The sequence below is a fragment of the Watersipora subatra genome, chromosome 9, assembly GCF_963576615.1.
Source record: "Watersipora subatra chromosome 9, tzWatSuba1.1, whole genome shotgun sequence".
NCBI classification, from domain to species: Eukaryota; Metazoa; Bryozoa; class Gymnolaemata; order Cheilostomatida; family Watersiporidae; genus Watersipora; species Watersipora subatra.
In genome coordinates this window covers 1302287-1321463 of record NC_088716.1, presented here as the reverse complement: position 1 = coordinate 1321463, position 19177 = coordinate 1302287, and the positions used below count along the sequence as shown (strand labels likewise).

Sequence of the window (19177 nt, the reverse complement as noted above, 5' to 3'; positions counted from 1 at the left end):
GATTCAATTATTTCAGTAAGACGTCTCTTTTCTTCCATCATTATCAATGTAGCCGAGCGTACTGAAGGGGGATTCCCTTACAACAGATGTTGGAGGATAGGCTACATACCGATACGCCACTGGGGCTACCGTTTTTTGTACAATACAAACGATCCATTGTATCGTCAGGATCAAGAGAGTGATGGATAACTTTATGCGTCGACTGTTTAAATTACTTTCGTAATGCTAGTAAATAGAAATATTACACTGCGTTCTTGTTTCCCACTTTTGTTATCTTGTTCGTGATTGCTTGCAATAAAACCCTTCGCTGTAATTGCGAAATACCACACTTTTTGTTTACGTTCTGGCTAAAAAGTTTCGTTCGCTGTGTTGATCAGGCTATAGACATGAAATAAATTGTGTGGCAGGCCTGAAATTCATTAAGTAAAAGTAAGAAGCTTACAGCTGATGATTTTTTTATTAGTATAGCAGGCTAAAATACAGTTTTCTGCTAAATAGTTGATCTGTAAAAAGTATCGGAAGGATCAGATTTTTTAAGAAAAGATCGGCCGATACCGATTCAAATACTTGACACTCATATCGGCACCGATACCGATTCCGATACCAAAATCGGGGCAACTCTAATTGATACCAGTCATGGCTAAATTACCTTTAATTTATACTGAGGCTACAGAAAGATATTAATTGTATTAGCTACATATATTTGGTTTAACACTCATCACAGCTGCACTTTCTGCATAGACCATGATAGTATTTGTATAATGATAGACAGTTGGGAGCAAATAATATTAAATAATAAAAAAATTCAATTGCATTAGCTTATGGTCAATTGGTTAGCTAGGAGAAATTAGCTGCCGAAATAGTCATTTTTCTCTCCTCATCACTATAAGCGTACAATACTACAATTTCTGTTAATGTAGTCTACAAGTATACAGTAGCAATACTAGCTGTGATAGCTGGATAGGCTGTCTAGTATAAAAGAAATCAACCATAGACAATTAACAACAAGTGGTTGCACAAGCGATAAACCAGTAACAACAAGTGGTTGACGGTTGTGGTTGAGGCAGGTGGTTGAGGCTCTATTTATAGTCAAGGAGACAGAGGCTCAAAGGCTGGTTCAAACTATATCGCCGTTGGTCAGCGTTTTCCATTTGTTCATTCATCGTCGATTACGTGAATCATGAACCGATGGCATCGACGAAGTTATGCAGAAAAGTCGTGGAAGTTTGCAGCTGTCAAATTTTCCTGATATCTTGCCGAGCATCAACAACCGCCTTTAAAATTTTAATGATTTCTGCGATCGTAAATAGCGGTCGCTAATAACACGATTTATTCATATATATTAATGATAGTCGCTGCGGAACTAGTAATTGATTCCTGCACTGAAAACAAATAGGTTTCTTCACCAAATTTAAAATGTTTATAAATGAGAACACAACAACACAGATTATTTCCTGTTGCAAACCGGATGGGTTTGTGAAAGTGTGAACACAATTATTATCGACAATCCCCAAAATATTGAGTCATCAACGCCAATGTGCGACAATATGGTGTGAACCAAGCTTTAGTTGCTAACATATTGATTGATAGCGGTGCAGTCATCAACTTCCTTGTACTAATAAAGCATTTGCTCAAATCAACACTAGAACAACACTGTTGCTACATGGGAAGAATATGGTAGCCCTGGATGGAAGGCTTACCAAGGCCTAATTAAAGAATTCTTTAAGTGATGTGGGAAGGTTTGTGGAGCTCTCCATAAGTGATACACAGAATATTTTGCATAGTGAGGTAGTACATAGTGAGGAAGTACATACTGAGGTAGTACATAGTGAGGTAGTGCATAGTGAGGTAGTACATAGTGAGGTACTACATAGCGAGATAGTACATAGCGAGGTAGTACATAGCGAGGTAGTACATAGTGAGGTAGTACATAGTGAGGTATTCTGTTTCTGGCCCTTTTATTATACTTGTAGCTGATGTCTTACCCTTATATTGGTTTTAATTTCATTTGAATGACTTCAATGGTCCAATCACATCATTCAACATATTTCTATAAGTTTCAATAATTTTCATTTTATTGCACATCATAATCACTAAATATACTAAATATACTAAATATACTAAAGTTACTGTATGGTAACTATTTTATACACAAACTTCTATGCACTAATGTTTGTTATGCATCAATTCTTAGCTTTATCTTCTGAGCAATTCATCCAGGGATCTTGCAAGAAAGTTTGAACCAACCAAAAAAATGGCAGTATATTTGAGCTATAGTAGTTCTATGGTCTTCCTACACATGCGAGTTTATCATTGTGAGAGGCGGAGTACATGTATATGAAGCAGTTGCCCAAAACAGCTTAACCATCACACCGCGAACATTACTTTTTCATTGATTGTATTCTACTGGCTGTAGGAATTACATGTAGCTAAACAAACATGTATTATTTTGCTCCCAGTGGATGAAAGTTATTGTAAGTTAATAACCCATGAAATGCTGGTAGCAACTCATAGCGGGCTGTCTTTCGTTTTCCTTTTTCTCTTTTGGAAAGACAAATGATTATAATTAGCATATGAACACATTCAGTATCTGAACAATGTAAACTGGTGCACCTCAGGCTTAAAACAAATACTGTCTCCATAACATAAATACAAAGTTGTTTTTCACCTAGCAACCAACAAACAAACCGGTATGCCACATATTTTGCTATTGTCCCAACAGTGTTTACTTCAGCAGCACAGGCCTATTTTGTAACTCTGTGTGAAACATTTGATAGACAACTATTAACCAGCCGGGCTTAACAAGTAAATATCGTTAAAACTTGATTCTAAGGAATAGCAGATTTTAGAAGAAATAATTGATTGTAGTTGCGGAGGCCTAACCAATCTCTGCTATGAACAGTGCCCATGCTGATTTGTTAGATAAAGCTAGTTTTACTAACTAGCAGGTAGTCATAAAAACGGCTTTGGGAAGCATCAGGAATTATGTAACGCTTACGCTTTTTAACATGGCTTTCCATTGTCTAGAGTAAGCAAATAAAAAACAGCAGATATTTATAATGTTGCAATCAAAAGATGTTGAAACAACATGAATTATTTGAAAGATTTGGTTTGTAGTCATCAGAGATTAATGTAATATATCAAGGGTCAGCATGATCAAATTATCTTTTATCATTCTGCTAAACCCATGGATAATCTACTGGACACAGCTACAGGTGCCCAGCTAGGTGATATTACAGCATCAAGGAATTTAGATTTGCCTTCTATCAGCTCGTTGACTGATAGGTAAAGCTCTTCAGATCGATCTGTAACTCATGCCATGACTACAGCCAGAGCCCCAGATAGTTGAGTCCTAAGGCTAGGCTACTAGCAAGAGTGATTGATAAAACTGATTGCACCCAAGACTATACTAGGCTACAAGTTGTTAAAGATTCAGGATTGACACAGTGTATCTAATATGTTCTACTAACATTGTTAATGATTTGAGCTATGATGAGAGGGTATAGTGTAGTAATAATATTGAATATTGTTTGTAGTGGAAGTGATAGAGCTGCCGCGAGTCTAAGCTATTGGCGATGCTCAAAAGCTTTGTTTTCCTTAGAAGTTGTCCTCCCATATATTTGTATATCATTGTTTCTCTATTCTTACAAGCAATATAATCATAAAGGCTTGTGATAATATTTAGTGTGATATCAGACTGTGTGCTGCCAATCTGCACTAGATTCCGCTGAGTGAGTTGACGCTGAGCGATATGGCAAACTTGCTCATTCATAACTTTATGGTGCAAAAGGTGTAGTTTGATTAGTCATTTTTCTTCAAACATCAACGCTTTGGCAGCTAATCACTGAATTGTTAAGCTCCAGATCAAGGGGCCAGTGTGAGGAATAATATGAGCCTTGATATGAGAGCAATGTGACTGTAACTATATCCTCTGACAGGAACTGTAATAGTATCATGGGGATAAGCCAGTGAGTTATAACCAGAGGATTTGCAGTAGAATCGAGCTGTACTGTTTCTACAGTCTTTTAACAAGCCTTCATTTTGTGAGAGGCAGAGTTAATTAAGCTAGAGCCACAAAGGAGAGAACCAACTCCACCTTGAAAAATACCTTTACAATGAATGTATTCAGGTGGCTGTGAGAATTGACTAAACACACAAGGTGTGGTTTATCTTCAAGTAGATTGAAATTATTGTAAGGATGTGAAAGACTGAAAGTTATTCATAGCAGGTTTGACTCCAATAATTTTTATTTGTTTGAAGAACAAAGAACTGAGGTTAGCATTTAAACCATTCAATATTATAATCATATAACTGGGTGCATTCGAAGTTTAAAACAAACATAATTTTCCTAACACCAACATCAGTATGCTCGTCGCTTAGCAACCAACTAATAAAGCGGCAGAGACAACCTGCACTCATATCCAACTGATCAGTTCTCAAAACTCTTCAAAACCCTTCAGCTCTTTGTGGTACATCAGTCATTGCATGCCCTTTCATGATATAACTTGTTTCAATAAAAGTAGTCATAATATGAGGCCTGAGGCTACAATAATCAATGGGCTTAAAAAGGGATCAGGATTTACTTTGAGTTTTTTTAAAACTTTGCACAATTTTGCTCAAGGAGTTACCTACTCTTGCCGTATACAACAATAAATATGGCTGGATCAAATTAGTTTCACGGCTCGATTTGTTTTATACGGTTGGTTAAGGGTTGGCAGACAGGGAGTCATTACGTATATTTAATTAAAGGAATTAATAAATAATAAAAATATCAATTAACTTAGTACTTGTTCAAAGTTTAAAAAACATTTTATGGTAGACTTTTGATAACAAAACTCTGATTGCAAATGAACTCTCATAACTTTTGAGCCAGAGCCCCAATATTGGCTGAGTTCTAAGGCTAGGCTACTAGCAAGAGTGATTGATGTAACTCATGGCATCCAAGACTATACTAGGCTACAAGCCGTTAAAGATTCAGGATTGTGACAGTGCATCTAATAATTATGTTCTACCAACATTGTTAACCATTTGAGCTATGATGAGAGAATATAGTAATATTATTGAATATGGTTTATAGTGGAACCAAATAGAACAAAGGAGTAAAATATAGATTGTAACTCTTGCCCTTAACTTAGTCTACTCAAAGTAATATAGATACAGAACTGATGCCGAAGTCATCAAAATTAGGGGTGACACATGACAAGGTTCGGAATCACAGACATCGAATTGAGCTGTTTTGAACTTATTTGCAGCTATAGATGACTCTATTGTCAGGGTAGAAACAGTGATGGCTCTGAAATAGGCTAAAGAAAGTGCACTTACTAATCCATTAAGTTTATTATACTACGATACTTGCGTGCTTTACAATGCTTGCATCTGAGGCATCTATATGAAGACTGTTTGTCTTCATGACTAGATAAGTGGAATTGGACAGCACCAGTCATTTTGATTAAACAATTGCCTTCAAACCTCAATAATTATCTCTCTATTAGATCTTTAGATGCATATTCATTGTTACACATCTTCTGCTAGGCTTCCAGCAGACCTAGTACAGACAGTACCGCTGCCATTAATGATAAAAAGATAAGCTGACTAAAGCAACAAAATGGGATTCAGTGCAAAAAGTTCCCTTCAACAATTTAACACCCAGCTGTCTATCAACTATTTACACAGGAATCATTGTTAAGCATTTTTTGTTAGAGATGCTGAGGGTCTATATTTAGTGTAATATCCGACTGTGTGTTGCCCATCTGCACTAGATTCCGCTGAGCGAGTTGATGCCGAGCGATATGGGTAAACTTGCTCAATAATAACTTTATGGTGCATGAGGTGCAGTTTGATTGGTCATTTTTTTCCAGACATCAATGCTTTGTCAGCTAAAAACTGAATTGTTAACTTCAGATCAAAGGGCCTGTGTGAGGAACGATGTGAGCGAATGACCAGTATAACCAGATGATTTGCAGTAGAGTCAAGCTGTAATATTTCTACTGTCTTCTAACAAGCTTTCATTTTGTGAGAGGCAGAGTTAATCAAGCTATAGCCACGAAGGGGAGAAACCTTTACATCATAAACAATATCTTTTCAATTAATGTATTCAACTAGCTGCAAGAATTGACTAAACACACAATGTATTGTTTATTTTCAAGTAGATCAAAGTTATTGTAAGGATGTGAAAGACTGAAAGTTATTTATAGCAGGTTTGACTCTAATAATGGTAATTTGTTGGAAGAACAAATGAAAGAGACTAGAAACTAACCAACCAGCACAAACATTCCGCACTCGCATCTGAGAGGGTTAGCCCGCAACTCTCTTCAAAAGCCTCTAGTTCTTTGTGGCATACCGGTCCTTCACACCCTTTAAATATATAAACTATTTCCTTGAGAGGATTCATGAGAGAGTGGGCCCGAGGCTACAATAGTCAATGAACTAGAAAGAGAATCTGAATATACTTTCAATTTTTAAAAATTATGCCCACAATCGTTCAAGGAGTTACCTACCCTTGCCACATACAACCATAAAAATTGCTGGATCCAATTAGTTTGATGCAAGCATTAGTTCGTGCGTGCATAGTGCAGACAAAACCTTTATACTGCATGGCAAATGCTAGTCTGCATGGCTGCTGTTTTTGAATGTATGAATGTTAGATATGAAAAAAAGAATGCTTCCCATGGGTTTCGAACTCACAACTTTTAGAATAGCTGTGCAACACACAACTACTTGCACTAAGCGACCAATTTGACACATTTGGAAATAATCATGAAGTTAGCTATTATACAAGACAATCTCTCATGACACACCAGACTACCAGGGTGTTAGTTATTAATATAGTTAGCAGTGATGCGCCCATATGACAGCCTTTAGTCACATTGACATGACAGTTTACTGTTCTAGTACCAACAGGCCTGATGGTAAAAGTTCACTAGTAAAAGGAGTTGCCTGCTGCTGTGAGTTTCCAATAGATATGCATAGATGTGCATATGGCACAAGTCATAATAAATAGTTTTTTCTTGGGCAGTTTATTAAAGTAACAAGTGCATTTTTATTACACTGAACCTTTAATTAAATTACTAAATAATAAAAAAGCTCAATTAAACTTTAAACAAAAAAGCCTTAAACCAAATTTTACAGAAGATTTTTAACAACAAATATCTTTTGTTAGAGCTGCTGCAGGTCTAGTTAGCTATTCATGAGGCTCAAAACCTAGTGTTTTCTTTAGAATTTGTCATCTATATTTGTCCTCACGTGTTTGTATATAATTGTGCCTTTATTCTTACAGGCTATATAATTATAAAGGCTACCTTATGATAATATTCAGTGTTATATCATACAGTGTTGTGTCAATTTGCGCTAGAATCCGCTGAGTGAGTTACATGTATGCTGAGCGATCACACTAAAGTTGCTCAACCATAACTTTTGCACTTTATGATGCGCAAGGTACAGTTTGATCGGTACAGTTATGATTTCTACAGACATCAATGCTTTGGCAGCTAAACACTGAATTGTTTAGCTTCAGATCATGGGGCCAGTTTGAGGAACGATGTGAGCCTGATATGAGAGCAATGTGACTGCCAATACAACCTCTGACAGGAACTGTAATAGGCCCACAGGGATAATCCAGTGAGTTATAACCAAGTGACTTGCCGTATAATCAAGCTGTACTATTCAACAGTTTTCTTAGCCACCTTCATTTTGTGAGGGACAGAGGGAATCAAGCTATAGCCACAAAGAGGAGAACCAATTCCACCGTAAACAATACCTTTTCAACGAATGTATTCAACTGGCTGTGAGAATTGACTAAACATACAAGGTATTGTTTATCTTTGAGTAGATCAAAGTTATTGAAAGGTTGTGAAAGACTGAAAGTAAATCATAGCAGGTTTGACTCCAATAATTTTTATTTGTTGAAAAGACAAAAAATGAAATTAGCATTTAAACAATTCAAGATTATAATCATTTAACTTAAAGTTTAAAACAAGTATAACATTTGCAACACCAAAATCAGAGCGCTCATCACCTAGTGACCAACTAACAAACCGGTATAGGCATTCCATACTCGTATTTGAGATGATTTAGCTCTTTGTGGCACATCAGTCCTTGAATGCCCTTTAAAGATATAAATAACTTCAATAAAAGTCGTCACGTTGTGGGGCCTGAGGCTACAATAATCAATGAGCTTGAAAGGGAATTGGAATTTACTGTCAGCTTCAAAAGCTATGCACACAATGGCTCAAGGAGTTACCTACTCTTGATCTATACAACCTTACATATGGATGGATCAAATTAGTTTCCCGGCTCGATTTGTGTTATATGGTTGGTTAAGAGTGTGCAGACAGAAAGCTATTTCTTTTAATTAATTAAAGGAATTATTAAAGAATTAAAATGTCAATTAATTTAGTATTTTTTCAAAATTTTAAACCCCATTTTATAGCAGACTCTGATAGCAAAACTCTAGTTGCATTAGCAAAATTACTCCAAATTAAAACAACTACTGAAAAATAAAAACCAAAATGCTTGCTCTTAGTTTAAAGTTTTATTTTTTCTTTGAAGATAAGTTGCTATAACAAAATGAACTTGGCTGAAAAATCCAAACAAATATAAATATATCTTAGTACTCTGACAATTTTGACTTCAGTGCAGTGAGACATCATCAAGTGTTATACTAAATCACAGGGCAAATTGATTGGTGCAGGTATTACGGTGTCTGCCTTCTGAGTTGAACATCATGAGTTCAAGTCCTGTGCAAGGCCATTTTTTATACTGGTCTCAGATCCTGGCTTGAGACATATACAGAATTTGTTACAGTAAATATTTCTTGCTTAACTCTTTTTCTACCAAAGGAATTTGTTTACCAGAACATAATTGCATAGATGATAACTAATATTTGACAAAGGTGCATATAAACTGTCATAAACTTTAGCGCATAGTCTAAAAAACATTTAAATAGCAAATTATTCGGCATAAAATTTCACAGCAGGTGATGCCATAAAAATGCCACAAATGTGTTGCATAATGATCTCAGGCACCTTATCAGTCATTTCCCCTACTACTGTGAGCATGTCCAAGTCAAAGGAGTTATGAATATTATTACAGCTAACAATAAAATAATCACTCTCTGTAATACTATTGTTCAAAAAAATCCACTTAAAGTCTATTGATCTACAATGAGTGAAAACTCTGTAACTGTAATATGTCTGACACGGCTGGTTATTGTTAAGAAGAAATTGCAGTAAAAATAGTTTGTGAAAAGGTTTAATAGCCATAAAGTTTTGTCAATTTTAATCGTGAAACATCTGAGCAGTCAGGCCACTTCAGACATCATAAATATTAACAAATCATAGAATAATATCAATACTTGCTGATAGAATTAACTAAAATTGGTGCAACTACATCTTTAAGGCTCATCTCACAAATAAATTGAATATAATCCATTCACTCAAGGCATATTTCCTTCGGCTCAAGTACAGGTATGATTGGCTAATAAATCAACTCACTAATCAAATACTTTACACAAAGCCTACTAAAGCCGTACCACTTGACTCTTGGTCATATAGAAGGGCTGTGGTAAGTTACACTACTCGGCCCATGGTATTCGTAGTGACGCAGCTCATGGTTAAAGTAGTTACTCAATTAATACACTTAGAGTTAATTAATTATAATCTGTAGACAATGCAGACAGCCTCCTAATCATCTCATGGTGCTATAGTTAGCTATAGTTATAGTTATTGTTAGGTTTTAACAAAAAAATAATTAATATGACAATCAGTAGTCTTTGGGTCGGTGTAGATGCACAGACAGGAAATATCAATTTAACTCACATGAATCTGTTGTCATTTTCTCCAATCCTCCATAAATTCACTTGACACAACTCTTCCCTCATTGCCCAGTGACAGCAAGGATGCCAGGTACAATTCAGTCACTAAGAGAAGCTGGCATGTGTCAACAGGTTCTTGCTCAGACAGAAGTAGAAGGGGGTAGTTGAATTAGATTAACTCGCTTTCTCACACTCCTCATGACTACAGCAAGTCAAATTTATGTATAATTACTTGATTCTGATGCAACCGTAAAGGTTTACTTGCAACAAAATTCAAATTACAGTTATTTGGTATCAAAAGTTTCCCCATGTCATACCCTGTTGTGTTGTAGGTAGTAAATATGTGGAAATGTGATTACAAGCTCTTAAAAGCTCAAAAACGAACAGTTAATCACAGTCATCACGAACACGGTCGTAGGTTGGAATCCCTCTCAAAATGGCTCAAATGTGATGTAGTTGAACAGGATGTGCTTCTGTTTACACTTTCATCCAACCTGATTCGTCAAAATATTTCCACAATTAAACTTCACACATTCATAAAACAATGTCTACTGTCGTTACACGTCTATTTCTTCATCATTGTACTGCTGCTACTTTGAGCACTGATATCTCAAAACCTAGCCTAAAAACCAGTTCAATTTTTTAACCTTAGCCTAAGGTGGTGCACACTAGTGTTGGGCCGGTATCTAATTTAGTGCCGGATCGGATATCCTTGCACATTTTTATCGGTTTTTCCGGTATCGGTATCCTCGGTATTTACCATCTTCGGTATCCTTTGCCAACTAAGAAAGTTCGGTATTGTCGGTACTATTGTTCAGTATGTGGTTATGAGTGTGTCTATAAATGGTTTAAACTTTAAATCATAACTGTCTCGAACAATTTTTATCGTTGTGCAAAGAGTAGCCTGTGCAAAAAAACATTCTTTAGTCAGCAGGATATTGTTACGGCAAAGAGACTCCTTGTTTTAGAAAGCCAACAAAGATGGAAATATAATTTTCATGATAGATGTTTTTATTGTTTATTTTATTAAAAATATTGTTATTGATACAAACGTTATGTATAATAAAGAACAGATAGATAATGGCAATGGGTTCTCTTTGTTAAATATACTGAAACCGTTTAAAAAATCTTACTATACCATATTGTAATCAGGTAATGTAATCACATAATTATACGCAGTCCAATTAGAGTCAAGTCCAGTTAGAGTCTTTATACGTCCTCCCATCTGTGTAGAACTCCCAAACTTTTGAGGCTGGTGGCATTATCAATGTAATGTCATATAATAGTAGATACAATAAGCGTGGAAATTTTCGTTGAATTTGTTCGCCAATGCATGCTGAGATTGGCACGTTCTTCATGAAGGTTTTAAAAATCTCTACGGATATCCATATAGCCATATACCAACAGGCTTTTACGGATAAATACCGATCATATCAAACCGGCCGCGGATACCTAGCTGACACCGAAAATGATCGGTTTCCTAGGATATCGAGAATCCCTAGGTATCGGTAAGAGCGGATAACCCAATACCGGCCCAACACTAGTGCGCACCACCCTCGCATAAATTTAAAGAGCCTGTTGGTCATTTGGAATGTCCGAAAGTGCTGCAAAGATTGTTTGCGCCAATTAGACAGAAATGTGGGGCACATGATCAGATTATGACTAGATGAGTAGACCTGAAATGAAACTGTAAAGTAGCGAGCATCTGATTTTGATGAGGGCTTTCATGTAGAAGCCAAAGTGTTTGTCATAAACTAGTGCCTTCTATTGGCTTTTCATTTCACATAATAACAACATGTCAAAACAATAACCACACCGAGTTGAGTACGTCATCGGACTGATGGGATTCCAACCTTCCGTCGTTTCGTTAACTGTTCATTTTTGTAATTTTAAGAGCTTGTAAACACATATTCACGCATTGTGCACCTACAACACAGCAGAGTAAGACATTGTGAATATTTTGATACCAAATAACTGTAATGTGAATTTTTTTGCAAGTCAACCTTAAATTATGGACTTGCACAAAATTAGAGTAGATTTCATCGGAATGTGTGGATATTTTTCGAACTTGAAATTTTGTTGATTTTTGAGATGATTTGTCTAACACGTTTCAGAATTTAAATTGACAAAACTTTAAACTTAAGACGCTCAGAAGAAAGATATGTGCGAAATGTTGTATTTTGTTGTTGTCGTTGTGGTGGTTGATATCGGCTATTATGTTCAAGTTACAGCATAACGTGTCTCTGCTCTGTCTCTTTAAAACTAAAGACTTCATAATCGCACATTCACTTGATACGAGTGTTTAACCACAATCAAGTTCTATCAATTTTAATCTTGAAACACTCTGACAATCAGTTGACCTCAAACATGAAAAACAATCGCAAATGATAAAAAATATCAACACTTTCTGATAAATCTACTACAATTTTGTGCAAATTAACTGTTAACAAGTCTTATAAAAAGCCGGTTTGTGCGGGATTTGAACTCGTGACCTTCAGTTTATTTTGTGACCTTCAGACCTGGTTGATGATTTACCAACATGGTCGCATTAGCAAGGGTTCATTTCAAAATAAACGTGTTGATCTGCATCGGAGGAAATAAAAGCTATGCATCTGTTATTGACTGAAATAGTGTATTACAACCACATAAATTCCATGTTATTCATATCCAATACAAGCTAGTAGGGTCTGAGAGTGACTTTAGAATAATGACTACAGTACTTGTTATACTAAACTATTTTATATATTCAAAAATATTCTCACTCGTATATATATATTCGTACTCAACATACCATATTCTTTCCCAGTTGTGTCATGAACTGGAGTAAATCTTTACATTTCCATTTTCATCATAAAAGTGGAGCAGTTTTCCCCTGAGTGAAATAAAGCAATACAAATAGCTACAGAAACAGTATCGATGATCTATATTAGAGTACAAACACTCTGATTGTTAATTAGATAGCAGTGCTAAAAAATTCATAGAGGATACCATTGGCCTTCACGATTGAGGTCAATTCTCATTGGGGGTCTTACCACACAAAGTTGTCGTCAGAATAGTCACTTTTAAAATCACTGTCGTTACTTTTAAAATCATTGTCATCACTTTTAAAATCACTGCCGTCACTTTAAAATTACTGTCACCTTGGTAACCAAAACAACTTCTTTTTCCACATTCGTTATTTTAAAACAAATATCCATTCTGGTGGCACTGCGTTGCGTTAGAAACCTGAAACTTGCTCAGTTTGAACTTCTGCTAACCAAAATCATGGCTCAATCAGCGACCTTCACAAACTTATTAGTGATGTTTGGGAGCGTTGCTGATTACTCCCCAAAGAGTGACAGCCGTTTTAGGTTTTAAGGGCTACATTTCTTGTACTGAAAATAGACCGAGATTGTCTTTAATAATCACTGTCAGTCACAGACTTGGAAACGGATTTGCTGTCAATATCTTGGCATTTAATTGCTGTTTACTTTAATTATTTGGCAGTCTATAAATGCTGGGCCAGATGCTTCAAACACAAACTAGTGAAGTTTCCGTTGAACATACGTTGATTTATTGACAAATAATAAGTTAGTAAAGGTACGGCTACACATAACAAATTTTTTGTTGGTTCTAACCAAAATGATTTGACTAACCGTATATGACTAACCGATATGGTTCTAACCGATATGATTGAAACACACAGAATTATTCTGCGCTGCTGGAATCGTGCTAGCGAGCACGAGTCCAGCAGCTTTTGCAATTAGTATAGTCCAAGAGACGTATAATGACACACAATAAAAGTATAAGTGCAATTCAACATAGTACACACGATGCAACTGCTTGGATTGCGTTATTGTATGCATTTATTGTTTGGACGCTAAAGCTACAAATTGTTTATTTTTTAATTGCATTTCCTTTTTAGCAGCAAAAGTTTTATGGTAGAAAGCGATCAAGTCAGTCGCATCGTATTTACTATGCTGAATTGCCGTGATATTTTTCTTGCGTGTCGCATTATGTTCTCGGACTACATATATATCTTAAAATTTGCTAGAGTCGTGCTCGCTAACCAACAATAGCGCAACTTAACAGTTACATCGGGCATTCTATGTTGAATTGCTTACGTACTTTTATTGTGTGTCGCAATGCATGTCTTGGACTATACTAATTGCTAAAGCTGCTAGAATCGTGCTCGCTAATAATTTGTTTAATCTATTAAAAGCATTTCGTCGACGAACTCGGTGGGCATGCACAGCTCAAATATTTCTGTGAATTTTGAACCAACAAAAAATTTGTTACATGTAGCCGTACCTTTAGTAATCCTACTTACACAATCCTTGTCACCTACATTAATAAATGGTTGTCTCGTCTGTCACTTTTTAAATATCCCTGTCATCGGGTAGTCAGAATTGTCACAAAACATGGGAGGACCCCCTCATATGTCATTTGTTAACATGACAACGTTTAACAGGGCTGATATGTATAGCCACAGGAAATATCTATCCTATACATATGCCATGTAGTTTGCTGGTCTGTGTGCACAAGGGCTTTAGGAATGTTTGCCCTATTAAATTATTCTAGCATTTTTGGCTTTTTGAATATTAAAAATTGAAATATTCATATTTAGCCTGGATAATCACTGAAAAACATAATTTTACTTCTAATTAACATTTTTATTGGGAATCAAGAAGAAATGATGATTAACCTAAGATATAACTCACAGCTAACCATTTAATAAATTTCCCTACAATAAGATTCGTGCAGGTCTGTCTATATGAGGCCGCACTTTAAGGTTAGGAAAAAATATTACTTTCAATGGGATTCAAACCCCCAATTTTCATCATGTTGGACAAACATTCAAACACCTGCTATTATCTACCTGTTTGACAAGAAATAAATTTAAAGGAGAATATGAAATCCTTGGTTTGAAAGCTTTCGAGGCATATTAAAAGAGTTTGGGTTAAAACAGTTGTAGAGAAAACGATTTCATTTTAATCTAAGATGATTTCCTCATGAAACAAATTATAGTTATCCGCCTTAGCTACTGATTCTATAAGGCCTGAAAGTGAATATAGACTGAGGTCTTAAATCAAAATAAATAGAAATCATATTGGCCTTACACTAAAGTGACTCTTTTGTTTATTTACCATGAGAAAAGCTAGCAATAAGCACAGATACTCGCTATAACTATAATTATTATATATTATTATAATTACTAGTACCCTAGCTGTCAGGTGTGCGGATAGAGACAGTCAGGTATTTCAATAAAGCACAGAGAATAATTATTTGTACAATAACTTTAACATCGTGGAAGGGGAGTGATTGATGTGAGTGATAGTCTAGTATAACTTTAGAAAGTTTAGTATTTTTCAGTATTTGCGCTTTTTTAGTTTTCAATTGATCGCAGCTGAAACACTCATAGCTAGTGTAAAGCCTGGTTCCCATATCAATTGCAATACTCTGGCGGTAACACGCTCAGCAAAACGTTTGCGACGCTAGGCTCGGTAGCATATGTTCACATATAAGCTGCATCGCTAAACATAATTGCGTAAGCAAATATAATGTTGGCTAGCCATGCCGTTGCTATAATGGTGACCTTCACCCGTACAATGCATTTCAAGAACATTTATGAACCATACATGAACATATATAAGACAAGCCTATGAACATGATATATATTCATATTGATCTTTACTATAATAAGTGATGTGTCCGTCGAAAAGCACGCTAAGTGTATGAAGAAAAATTATTACACAGCTCAGGAATAGAACACAGATATTCAGACACTGAATATCACAAAGTTTGCACAACTAAAACTAATTGTGTGCATAGTTGTTGCACATGATAATCTCTCCCAGTGCATAAAACTGGCAGCATACCTATTCTGCTATTCCGACAGTGTTCAGAATACGTTGGTGTTGTATTGCTGTCTCGGTTTGTTTCAGGATAAGTGTGCTGAAAAATTCAAATTGTTAGTATTTCCCAGGGGCACATATAAAAAACAGTTATCATATAGAAAACACAAAACTTGGCCGTCAAGAAACAAGAGTTATCCTCTCATGTATGCTACATATGCCATAACTCCAATTCATCAGATAAATATAAACAAAGCATTTGTGGTCTGCTGACTTGCTAGCAAAAGGAACTGAGTGAGATGTGTTCTAAGTCATACCCATGGAAAGCAAACAGATGCGTGATTGTCACAGCCTTCAAAGGTTACCTAATACCAAGATCTCAGGCTACCATTGTGAGTACTGCACTGGGGAGCCATAGACCTACCCACCATCAGGTAGGTCTCTATGTATATGAAATACTCTCCAAGAAAAGGATCATACTAGTGCTAGGTAGGTACCTTAGATCAGTGAAACACAGGGATGGACCGACATCTACCAGCACCGAAAGAAATTGAATCAGTACAATACAGTAGACGCTCCTACAATGTGAATAATCCATTCCAGGAATGTACATGTTACAGGGATGTTACGTTACCTGAACAGTAAAATACATGTAAATAGCCTAAACTTTTTTCAAACATCTTCAAATTCACCCCTTTTGGTCCTTCAAAAAGGAAAACCAGTCTTAAGGTTTTAATTTAATGACTACCATAACTGCAATATTATTGGTTCATATTGACAACTTTTCTTCTTTTTATTATCAATTTCATTTGATTCATTGTCTATGATTATCGTAATTTAACAACAAGTTAAGAGGAGCTCACACCTTAAATGTCGAATTATACAGATTTCTTTTATTGTTTTTCTAGACAGGAAGAGATCTATTTCATAGCGGAAAGGTACTAAATAATATTTTTGTTTAAAACAAGGTAAAACAAAAATATATCTTTACTAAACTCAGAATTATCTCTATCCTTCTGTTCATCTATCCATCACCAGAGTTTGACGTTATGATAAAACATAGCTTTTGACAACATTCTACATTGTCACGTTCAGATTTGTAGACCGACGCTGTAACACCTGCACCCATCGGTCGCCTTCAAGTTTTTTTGAATACCCTAGGACACTTATGTATTCGCTTCATCTAACTTTCACGTTTTTGCGGAGTCATCCTCTCGCAAAAATTTCATGAGCAAAACTAAACTTTCATAACAAACAAGAGAAAACGCGGAATTAAATAGCTTTGTTAATTGATAGTCCAAGAAACAAATTGTAGCAAGCGATCAAATTGCAATATCGATCTTAGCAACACAATTCTACCTGCAGCTCAAAATTACAAACTAATCCTAAATTGAATTATTTTTTCTTACCGGTGAACTGAACCTGAGGAATCTGGTTATGTTTGTTCCACTGCATTTATTTTCACCTCACTACATTTTCGCACTCATCAGAGCTGCGAAATTAAGTTGCAGCAAAATTTTATAAGTGTCTCAGAGTAATTGAGTTGTTGCTTATTCTCTGAGTAGTGTCGATACAATACACCCGACAATCTCTCATTGCAAACTAAACAGCCAGGGTAACAGTCTATATAAAATAAGTACCTTTATAAATAATTGGCACCACTCCACCCCCTAGGGAGAACCCTGCATCTCACTATGGTCTATTAGTATGCTGAGCCATTTGAGACTTCTAAATATGACTTCTATCGCTTGCGACATGAGGCGGTTGGAGATACCACTGGGGTTCGCCTAAACACACATGAATCATTCACAAGCAGGCGATAACGTGGCCACGATAACGTGGGCACGATAACGTGGGCACGATAACGTGGGCACACTCACAAACTGCATATACAATTACGTATCATTAGCTTCTTAGGCCTATCTCCCTTTTTTGGATTGTACACTACAAGAAGACCAGAAAATATGATTCCTGTATTTTCAACAGTACTTAATATTTTATTATTTTTATATATACTTTTATTAAACTTATGAACATTTTAGTGTTCGTTCTGATGATGTTTCAATTGTAACCACAATAGCAAAATGTTGCTGCTTTATGTTGGTGAACATAAATAAGAAATAAACACACACCATATTGGATTATGGGAACAACCAATAAATATGCATCTCACAAGCAATAAAGTTGTGATGAGAATGTCTAGTGTTATCGCTCTGCATGAGCTGGCTGAGAGATCTCTAGTGCAGATTAGCGCCACACAGTGTAATATCGCTCTAATTATCGCCAAGTGTGGTTGTACCTTTACTCTCACAACAGGAAGCATCAACTTCTAACTCACCTTTATTGCGGACGTCAGCATCAGTTATGGTGGAGGCTGCCATCTACTTCCCTGTCATCCTCATGGTTTGTAGGTATTTTTTACTAAATAGTGGCTGGTCAGAGCTCCACATTGGTTGTATATAAGCAGAGAGGAGATTTCAGTAGACACGATGAGCATTGCTGCAAAAACAGAACAGAAAAGCTACAGGTATTATTTCAAATCCGTGTAACTATGGATTTACATGTGATAAAAACAAAAAGAGACTAGACTATCATTATAATAAAGAGTTTAACCAGCAACTGGACCACAGGCTACAAAAATAACCAAGCAATGATCAGGCCAGCTAACCAGATAGGAATCACTCATCCCAGGCTATTTATACAACAGTGGTAAACAGCCAGGACAAGTAAAAAATTAAAACCTGGTTCCCACATCGATTTCGAGACTCCGGCAATAATAATGTGGAGCAAAACGCTTGCGACGCTAAGCTCGGCGGCTTATGTTCACTTAAAACTGCATCACTAATAACAGCATACAAATTTACGCTTGCTATGCTGTTTTTATAATTCTGACTTTCACCTGTACAGTGCATTTCAGCTATTTGAGAAATTTGAACCGCCCTAAACTCTTGCGTTGCCGCCGGCAACTACCAGCGGTCCTTGGCGGTACCCGGCGCATAGTTTCTCATTTCACTGCTAATAACCTGTGGTGCTGTCGCTGCAGCTTTGTAACGTATATGGGAATCAGGTTTTAGATCATTGCATTGATTGGGACAAATGCTTAAGCACTGGGAAGAATGCTTGCTTATGGATTCTTAAAAATGCAACAGCAAAAATCACTTCAATGGAGCCACAATAGACCCTCGCCATACGACATCAACCTGTTCCTGTTTTGGCATCAAAGGGTGAAAATGTCCGAAATAATAATTATTTAATGCAAAACCCTGGCAATAGGCCTTAAAATTTATACATGTGCTGAACATATTAAAAATTCATAACAAAATAGTATGTTAACCTTAGTAACTATAGTTGCTTACAATAACTTTAGTGTATTTAGTTGTTATGATATGCTCATGGTTATAAATCTTACTATTTCATTTGATGTAGTTATCAACCTTAGGACCCAAGGCTAATGTATTGAAGTTATATATGTAATTACATGCATATAGTTAAGCTAGCTAAGGTAAGCTTAGTTAAGTTTGGTACACAGTAA

At 36.1% G+C, this 19177-nt stretch overlaps 1 protein-coding gene across 1 annotated transcript in view; it reads left to right on the top strand.

The window, feature by feature from the left end:
• Positions 1-19177, top strand: part of LOC137404150 (nuclear mitotic apparatus protein 1-like) — a 321406-nt gene that overhangs the window by 129997 nt on the left and 172232 nt on the right. The gene's annotated exons all lie outside the window — the stretch shown is intronic.